Source organism: Orcinus orca, chromosome 1 (assembly GCF_937001465.1).
Source record: "Orcinus orca chromosome 1, mOrcOrc1.1, whole genome shotgun sequence".
NCBI lineage: Eukaryota > Metazoa > Chordata > Mammalia > Artiodactyla > Delphinidae > Orcinus > Orcinus orca.
This window is the reverse complement of record NC_064559.1, coordinates 200,669,937-200,680,264: the sequence shown is the minus strand read 5'-3', so window position 1 is coordinate 200,680,264 and position 10,328 is coordinate 200,669,937. Positions and strand designations below refer to the sequence as shown.

Sequence of the window (10,328 nt, the reverse complement as noted above, 5' to 3'; positions counted from 1 at the left end):
ATAATCACGCCTGCAAGAAATCTGGTGGGGCTAATTAGAAACACACATATGGCACTCCCGACTTTACAGGGGAGGGGACTGAATTGTATTACTCAGCAAATATTTTCCTCAGCCTGAGCTTGACTTCTGAGATTTTCTGAGAACTGAGCATTTTTTCTAAGTAATCCTAAAAGGCCTGGTGCTGGGTAACAGCAGGAACTAGGCTGGTAGCCTAATTAAGCATCCCAATACTGCAATACTTAAAAACACTTATGGGAACCCCAATGAGTTCCTAATGTCTAATTCCTAAATTTAATCCTAAAGTGCTCCACTGAATCCTCTTGTATGACCTTGGTTAATTATGTAATATCTAATCACCAGAGATAACGATGAAAAATTGAAAATGATGGCATGAGCTGATTCACTCTCCTTGCAGGTATTCCATCAGGACCAACGATTAGGGCTTCTCCTAGGAATAAAACTTCAGCATATAGGGAATTGCTTTCAAACTCTAGCAATTAAGTGTATTACTTACTTTAGTCCCTGGAATGATAAGAAAATGGAAATGAACTGAACGGGATTTTTTTTTTTTTTTCAGTCACAACTCTGGTCCAAATCAGTCCTATAATGTGGGAAGACCATACAGAATTATCATGAAAATAGTCTGGTGTACTTGGAGTATGTTAAGAAATCCTCAGCAGAAATATCATTATGTTTAAACCTTTTTTCTTTTACCTAGAAAAGTAAATCCACAACTCCAATACTGTATTTACTTTGGAACTTATAAATTACCAGAAAATAAAACAAAGACAGGAAGAAAGAAAAGAAAAAGAGAGGTATTATACCACTCATATGCCCAGTATTGTAAATATAACTTGGAACTTAATTTACGACATTGCATAAAGCTAATTGACTTAGATGGTTTGGGTTTTCTGGCCTTTGTATATTTTTGTCAGTTCTGTAATGTTACATGGTTTATAGGATCAAATCCTATTTTACAAATTCAGATACAAAGGTTGTATTCCACCTTTGAATTTCAAACCAGTTGACAGAATCTTTAGGTCTTGGTATATCCCTCAAAGGAAAAAAAAATCCAAACTAACAATGACTCTGTTTCCATATTTATATTGTATTTCTCATTTAAGGAGTCAAAAACTCAGTGGACTTTACTCCAACTCTTTCTAACATAATACCTTGGATTTCAGTAGCATTTCTCAGATTATAAAGTACTTTTACATCCACTTTCTCATTTCATCGGGTCTTCAGAACAACCCTGTGGGGTAGGTATGGCATACATAGTACAGTTCTTTAATAGATTAATTTCCAAAAATTAATTCAATGAATATCTATTGAATAGCTATTGTTTGCCAGACACTCTTTTAGATAATGACCATTCAGTGGAAAATAAAACACACCAAGGGCCTGCAAAAAATGTTTGTGATTTGCCCAAGACCATAGAAAGTAAATCCAAAACCTTTTGACTGTTCCCATCCTCAGCTGGAAAAACGGAGCATGGAAAACTTACTTATCTCGACTCTGTCTCTTAGTACAGTAGTGGCATTTCTTGTATAGACTTGTTCACCAGCATTTGCTCCCATACATTCCAGCTCCTGGTCTTTCACTAGATCAACTATCTTATACTCCCAGCTAAGGTCAATTCCTTGGGACTTCCTTGGTAGTCCAGTGGTTGAGAATCCTCCTTCCAATGGAGACAAGTGGGTTCGATCCCTAGTCAGGGAACTAAGATCCCACATTACCGCTGGGCAACTAAGCCCGAGTGCCACAACTACTGAGCTCACGCGCCTCAACTAGAGAGAGAAAAAACCTGCATGCCACAACTAGAGAGAAGCCTGCGCGCCGCAACGAAAGATCCCGCACGCTGCAACTAAGACTCAACGCAGCCAAAAATAAATAAATAAAATAAGTCTTAAAAAAAAAAGTATTGAAATTTCTTCCCCCTTAAAAACAAACTTCTCGGGAATTCCCTGGCGGTCCAGTGGTTAGGACTCCACACTTTCACTGCCGAGGGTGTGGGTTCAATCCCTGGTTGGGGAACTAAGATCTGCAAGCCGATCTTAGTTCTTTTTCTTTTTGCAGTGAGGCCAAAAAGAAAAAGAATAAATAAAATAAAAACCAACTTCTCTCAATGCTACTTCCCCCCCAGCCACTCTCCCCTTACCAGTGACCACTCCATTTTTCTTCTGTTCTTTCACAGCAAACCGCTCCCATTCTCTAATTTATAAGTCAAATAAGTATTTATGGAACGGATGCAGAATAAATGAACCAGGAATGTTTCACATGAAGATAAGTAAGCTTGAATATTCAGAGGACTTGTAACAAAAAAAAACAAACAAAACAAAACTGGTTTTATATTTCTCCAAAAGGGAGAACTGCTAACCATTGGCTAGAAACATCCAGCATAATATTTGCACATATAGTTTCAATACAAGGGATCCTACACTTTTTCAAAGTAAGAAATCTTTTTTTAAAAAAATAGTATTCTTGGACCTTCCAAGGAAGTCGATTTTTCATGACATATCCTCCACACCAGCAACTGATGCACTCATACCATCAGAAATACATCTCAAGTCAACTAACTGGTTTGTTAAGGAAGTGGTCTTTTGTTCCTCAGTTATATTTTAAGTTCCACATCAGGGATTCTCAGGAGGTATGAGAAAAGTCCTACAAAGCAGACATATCAGAATCCCTGGAATTCTGATATTCCATTCTAGGGAGACAGTCTCCCTTCAACCCCTGAATGACTCTCTTACCAGTACAAATCAGTATGAATTGATGGAAGTATAGTCTGTGCTAGTACAAGAGAGTAATTAGAAAATATAAACTACATAATGAGCTAGGCTTCATAAGTAGAAATTGTTTCAACAATTATTAAGCATAAATGTTTCAGGATAAAATATACATAATACTTTATATTTTATCACAAGCTCCAATAAGGAATGATAAAGTAATACAGTTGAAAGTAAAAATTTTAATGTCTGTATTTATCAGAACACAAGATTCTGAAGGTGGAGCTTGAGCCCAGGATGATAAACACATTTTCAAATAAAGCATGTAGCAAAACTAGTTAACTGTTGTTCATTGGGGAACTACAGCAGGCTCCAATATGACAGGTGGAGAAAACCTGTTAAAAGGAAACTTCTGGGCACTTAACTTCTGGGGCATTACCATTCTTGTGATGGAGTCAGTTTGTTATCATTGTTCTAATACTTTTACAGGAAGTCCAACAAAAGTTGCAAAGTCATCAGCAATTATTGAAGTATACACTTGAGAAACCAGGGTAAAGTCTGCCTTGTTGCATCTCTAAGCACTGCACGACTGGCTGGCTGAATCACCTCAGACCACTGGTGAGCATCAATACTTATATAAATTCCAGGAAAATCTCTCTGCTAGATTCTTCGTCCTACTAACCAAATTCTTCTAAGTACTGACCAAATTCCAAGTTCAGAATTTTCAGATTTCATAAGATAGTATTCTTTCTCAAAGAAATCGTGCATTATTCAGATCATTATGGAACAGATACAAGGCTAGCAGCAGGCCATATCTTGAGAGTGTAATAACTCTTCCAAAAGCCTAAAGGTTTTGAGTTTCTGATTCTTGCACTGATCCAGGAACTTTTTGAAACTGACAGTACTTTATATCACCATAGTCCCTGGCATCTTTCTCTCCAAGTCCACTGTAGTACTTTTCCAAAGGTCAGACTTCATATACTAATTTTTTTTCTTCAACCCGGTCCAATCAAGCTTTTGTCCCCTCTGCTCCATTAAAACTGCTCTTGCCAAGATCACCAGTGACCTCCACATTGCTCCAAGAGTCAATTCTCAGGCCTCACCTTAACCTCTCAGCAGCATTCCACAGTTGATCACTTCCTCCTCCTTCAGATATTTTCTTCACCTGAATTCCAGGACACTACTCATCTCTTGGCTTTCCTCCTGCCTAACTGGTTTGTTCCTACTCAGTTGCTCTGCAAGTTCCTTGCTTCTGAGACCTCTTAAGTGAGAAATGCCTCAGGGCTTTCCTGGTTCTCTTTCCTTCTGTATCTACACTTACTCTCTTGGTGATGTCATTCCGTTTCAGACTTTAAATGCCATTTATATGCTAACAACTCCCAAATACACACGTACACACGATTATGCATTTTATATATATATATATATATATATATATATGTAAAACACATCTTCAGAACTTCATCCTGAACTAGACTCATATCCAACAGACTACCTAATGTCTCCATTTGAATATTTAATAAATATCTCAAATTGAACATGTCCAAAACTGAACTCTTAATATTCCCCTGGATAATTGTTCTGTCTAGTGTTTCCTATTTCAGATGACTGCAACTTGATCTTTCTCGTTGCCCAGGTGGAAAACCTCAGGCTCATCCTTGACACCTTTTATGAACTCTATATTCAATTCTTCAAAAAGTCCTCTTGGATTTACCTTCAAAATATATCCAGGATCCCTTAGTCATTAAAGCTCTCTTATTTTTCATTTGGGTTACTGAAAGAGCCTCCTTTCTAGTTTCCTGCTTCTATCCTTGATTTTTTTTTTAAATTTATTTATTTTATCTTTGGCTGCACTGGGGCTTTGTTGCTGTGCATGGGCTTCCTCTAGTTGCGGTAAGCAGGGGCTACTCTTCGTTGCGGTGCGAGGGATTCGCATCACAGTCGCTTCTCTTGCTGTGGAGCAGGGGCTCTAGGTGCGTGGGCTCAGTAGTTGTGGCGCACGGCCTTAGTTGCTCCGCGGCATGTGGGATCTTCCCAGACCAGGGCTCGAACAAGTGTCGCCTTCATTGGCAGGCGGACTCTTAACCACTGCGCCACCAGGGAAGCCCCTATCCTTCATCTCTTATTCTCAACGCTTCTCAAAACCTAAGTCATACCATGCAACACCTCACCAATTAAAAGCCAAAGCGTTCCTGCTATGGCCTACCAGGTAGGTAGGTGTAGATCTGCCTCTCACTCCCTTTACCTCTTTGACATCCATCATATCTTATACTCTCTCCCTTGCTCATTCTGTTTCAGCCACACTGGTTTACCCTGCTGCTTTTCATGTGCCCGTCATGCTTCTACCTCAGGGTCTTTGGACTTGCTGTTCCCTCTCCCTGGAATCTCTTCCCTAGATATCCACAGTTTGCTCCCTTAGCTCCTTCAAGTCTTCAGTATTTTCTTGAGGCCTACCCTGGTTGCCCCATTTGAAACGGCAACACATGCTTCCTCTCTCTTATCTTTATATTTCACCATCTTACTGCTATTATTTAATTTCCTTTTTATTATATTTATTGCCTCTTCTTCCCCTCTCCCCCACAATAAGCTTCATGAGAACAGGTATTTGTTTTATTCTGCAACGTATCTTAAGTATTTAGAATAGGACCTGGCACAAGGGTGATGCTCAAAAATTATCTGTTGAGTGAAGACCCTGATTTTAGAAGTCTTTTTGATGTGTTGTCTAACTTGGCCATTTAAAACTGTGATGCCAAAATGATAAGCCTACAGGTTTCATATAATCTGCACAATTGTCTTGTTTTAGGGATGACCATATATACTCTGGCAGGACAAACAAATGTTGGGCTGTTCAGGAGTATTTTTAATTTGTAGAGATATATTTCTATTTTTCTAAAAAATATACTGTTGGCGGCAAGGATTTGTTCTTTGAACTCCAGTACTTCTGAAGTGCTGAACTTCTCAGCTTTGCCTCAGAAGGGAAGAGACTATTACAGCATGTGGGAGTGCTTAACTACGGCCAAAAATATTTTGAAAAACTTCTCATATTACTGAAGTCTTTAAAGAAGATCATTTATCTTTTCCAGGAAAAGGTTATTATTGTTTTAAATTTGCTTCTATGCCAGAGTTTGACATGAAAAGCTATCCTTTCCTGGAACAATGAATAGAGATATTTAATATTTCTATATGTTGTTTAGAAAAGTTGCACACAAGCTTCACCAAATGCCAAAAGATAAAATCAAAGGCATGAGCCAAAGAGGCCTAGCACATACCACTTCAATTCTACACCAGCTGTCTTAAGGATCTGGGTATAATTAAAGGTTTTGGTTAACACTTAATTTCTTTCAGGGAACACAAACTGCTACAAATTAATTCAAAACCTGTTTTAGAATAAGAAAGAAAAACTAAAGGAACAATGGATTGGTAATACTGGAATTCACTAGTCCTGCCTGCTTCGACAAAGTGAAGAGACCCAGGACTACATATACAAAAGTATTTTCACTCCTGGGGCAGATTATGAGACTATGAAAAGTTGGAAAATGTTTTGAGGCCAACAATAGAAGGGGAGAATGGGGAGGAGAGTTATTCCTGAATTTCTGTTCGACTGTTTTGCAAATGTATGGCATTGGTCATAAGGGAGAAGTGAACAGTGCAAGACACTACCTACTTTTTTTTTTTTTTAAGTGGTATCACTTTTTAAGTTAACCATTTTTTAGAGCAGTTTTAGGTTCACAGCAAAATAGAGCAAAAAGTACAGAGTTCCTATATACCCCGTGCCCTCAACACATACAGCCTCTCCAACTACCAACATCCCACATCAGAGCAGTAAATTTGTTACATTTGATGAGTGTACATTGACACATCATCACCCAAAGTCCACAGTTTACATTAGGGTTCACTCTTGGTACTGTAAGTCTATGGGCTTTGACAAACATATAATGACACATACCCACCATTGTATCACTGCCCTAAAAAGCCCCTGTGCTCTGCCTATTCATTCATCCCTCTCCACTAACCCTTGGCAACCACTAATCTTTTTACTGTCTTCATAGTTTCGCTTTTTCTAGGATACAGTTGGAATCATATAGTACATACATAGATACTACCTACTCTTAAGAATATACGAATTGTGGGACTTCCCTGGTGGCACAGTGGTTGACAATCCGCCTGCATGCAAATGCAGAGGACACGGGTTTGAGCCCTGGTCTGGGAGGATCCCACATGCCGCGGAGCAACTAAGCCCGTGCGCCACAACTACTGAAGCCTGCGCGCCTAGAGCCTGAGCTCTGCAACAAGAGAAGCCACGACAATAAGAAGCCCACACACCACAACAAAGAGTAGCCCCCGCTCACCGCAACTAGAGAAAGCCCACGTGTAGCAACGAAGACCCAACAACGAAGACCCAATGCAGCCAAAAATAAACAAATAAAATAAAATGAATGGGATTACTGCAAAATATATATATATATATACGAATTGCAAACATTTTTGTGTAAAAAAACGATGTGCTTTTGTGTTAAATGTAATAGCTAAAGATGTGAAATAAGTACTCGTTTTATAAATTTAAAAAATTCGAATTAGAATTGTTTAAACATACTTCTATGTCTGTACAAAGTGAAAGAAAGGTTGTGCGATCATTCTCTGAATTTCAACTGCTTGGCTAATTAGGGGCATGATATTTTGTTTGCATTATTAGGATACCATATTCTAATTTCCCAATAAAACTAATAGTTTCATACTATTTAATTTTGGTTGTGTAGGCAAAAAGTAACAGCATTTAAAAATAACACATTTCAGGGACCTCCCTGGTGGCGCAGTGGTTAAGAATCCGCCTGCCAATGCAGGGGACATGGGTTCAAGCCCTGGTCTGGGAAGATCCCACATGCCCCGGAGCAAGTAAGCCTGTGTGCCACAACTACTGAGCCTGCGCTCTAGAGCCCGGGAGCCACAACTACTGAGCCCACGTGCCACAACTACTGAAGCCTGTGTGCCTAGAGCCCGTGCACCGCAACAAGAGAAGCCACTGCAATGAGAAGCCTGCGCCCCACAACTAAGACTAGCCCCCGCTCGCTGCAACTAGAGAAAGCCCGTGTGCAGCAACGAAGACCCCAGCACAGCCAAAAATAAATAAATAATTTAAAAATATACATTTCAGTAAATCAACTATACCCCAATATAAAATTAAATTTAAAAAGGAAAAAAAATGTTTCATAAACTCTCACAACCAAAAGAATGTACAGTATTCTGCTTTACAGAAATCTTGGGTATAAAAATCAAAACTCTGTGCAGTGCTTTTAGTCATACTGGAACTGAAATAAAATTTGGAATCTAACATCCACTCCTCAGACACATCTTTCATCTGGAAGCCATCAAATCCTGATCTGTTCCCTCAACAACAAATATATTTTTTACATTTCCATCCTATCATTATGGCTTACCCCCCCATTACTGAAACAGATAGCCGCCTATAATTAAACGTAGTAAGAAGAAGAAAGAAAAACCTACTGTAGCTGTGACACCAAAAAACTTGAGCCAGAAAAGCCTGTTTAAATTATGAACTCAGGCTACTGTGGGAAAAAAAAAAAAGTTAAAAACAAAAATACCTTGTACAAAAAGCAAGTCTAGAAGACAAATTCAGCAGCATTACTGTTGAATTTCCTGGCTTTGTTGATTCGAGTCGCAAAGTTAAGATTAACAATGCCAAGATTCATATTTAAATATGTCCCTTGAAATCAGGAAAATAGCTCTTTCAGGATTTCAAATGATACTGGAAGGCACAGAACGGAGATTTTATTGAGTCAATTTGTTATTCACATACTCACAAAGGATTTTAAAAAGAAGTCAAATGGAAGATATTCTCAATAGACAGAAATAAGACATTCCAATCTATTGTTCCAGTTTATAGCTCAGATATAAATGGGCTATAAAACCTGATCTGAAAATAGTTGCGCAGTGCGTGCTTCACAGCCAGCCAATGAAAAGCAACGTCTCGTTTCTCCTACAGCTGACAGCCCTCCAAAGACACTACTTTTTTTCTTTTTTAAAGAGACCAACCTCTCGGTTACACTGGCGTTTAGCACCTTTGCTGGGTCTCCCAGCTCCGCAGTTTTAACTTCTATTTGCGGAACGCCACTGTGATTCAAGGCATGGCATTCCAGCGGGCTTAGTACCCCCGGCAGCACAGGGCTGCAGAAAGCGCCTCCACTCTCAGGGTGAAATTACAGCTTCCCACGCTCCAGTTCTGAGCACTACCTTGTAAAATCGATCCCTTTCACACTGCAAGGGTGGGGGTGAGCAATCCCACTTTTCAAGGGCTTAGAGAGCAGAAAGAATTCGGGACTCCGTGCACGCCTCTCGGAGCTTTTCAGAGGTTCACACGCCGCGCGCACCCGGCGCGTGTCCGGGGCGGGTCGCGGCACAGCCCGAGCCGAGCCCAGAGCCCAGAGGCGAAGAACAAAGGGCATTCGCCCGCCTTCGCTGCCGGAGGCTGCCCGCGCGCGCTCGCCGGCCCCGCCCCTCCCCCCACCCCTGCGGCTGCGCGAAATGGCGGCCACACCACAAAATGGCAGCCCGAGCGGGCCCAGGCGAAGAAATGAAAGGCGCCGCGGACCCCTCCCCCACAGCGCAGCAATGCCAGGCCGAGCTTTCTCTTGATGGCACTCAGGGGCCTCGGCGCGCCTCCTTAGCCGCACGGAGACACCACGGCCTCCCCGCGGCGCCCCGCCGGGCAGCACCGTCGGCCACCCCGCCTCGAGTCCAAACGACGCAGCGGCTTTATGCCTGGACTGCCTCTGCTCTTCCAAACGGGCCCCTCTTAAGGAGTCTCTTACTTAAGGGGGTACAAACTGGAAAGAACTGAGCGTGGCACACCTGCCGGGCGACCCTTGCCCGCTCAGGTCGCCCCTCGGGCAGGGCGCGGGGAGGGAGCAACCTTTTCTAGGGTCTCCACACTCGCAACTTTAGCTCCAGGTCACCAAAGAGAGGAAAGGGGTGATCAAAGAAGCCCCCAAATGAGGGGGAACTAAGGAACCAGGGGCCAAAGCCCCAGACCACTCCTTCAGCAGCCACGTCGACCCCAACGCACTGAGCCCACACCCGAGAGCGCAGCGAAGAGCCGCTGGTGGCCCGTCGTGCGCGGGCAGCTCCAGAGCGCGGATGTCGGCTTTCCCTCCACCACGCAAACATCCAGTGAGCGTTTTAGGTTTTTCATCGTTCCCCCCTGCCCTCTCCCTTCTCCCTGTGGTGAGGGGCCTCGGGGGCTGGGCACAGGTACAGGAACGAGCGGTTGCTGTGGTCCCCTTGCTTTTTCCCCTGGCGTAAGGGTCTCGGTGGGCTTGGGCTTTGCTTTGGTCGTGGCTTGATGGAGGCAGGGTGGTGGCGGTGTGCTTTGGATTTTTCGCTTTTCGTTCTCTCAAACGCTCGTTTCCCTGCCCTCCCCATCCCCCAGCTTCCCCTGAGCTCCGTCTTTCCAGAAACTTCTCAGGGAAACTCAGCAAAAAGCCGTAGGCTCCGACACCACCTTCCTCCCGGAGCATGCGCGACGCACTGGGCGGCAAGCTCAACGCCCGAGTGTACGAGTGTGAGAGTCGTAGGTGTGCGCGCGCG

The 10,328-nt window shown here is 42.4% G+C and overlaps 1 protein-coding gene and 1 pseudogene across 1 annotated transcript in view; one reads left to right on the top strand and one right to left on the bottom strand.

The window, feature by feature from the left end:
• Positions 1-2,279: 2,279 nt before the first annotated feature.
• On the bottom strand, positions 2,280-5,937 carry LOC117202366 (COP9 signalosome complex subunit 8-like; annotated as a pseudogene).
• Positions 5,938-9,304: 3,367 nt separating this feature from the next.
• The window catches only part of SPEN (spen family transcriptional repressor), a 93,936-nt gene continuing 92,912 nt past the window's right edge, over positions 9,305-10,328 (top strand). The window contains exon 1 of the mRNA XM_012534029.3: positions 9,305-9,911. The gene's annotated coding sequence lies outside the window, so the exon portion shown is untranslated. The remainder of the gene's footprint in view (positions 9,912-10,328) is intronic.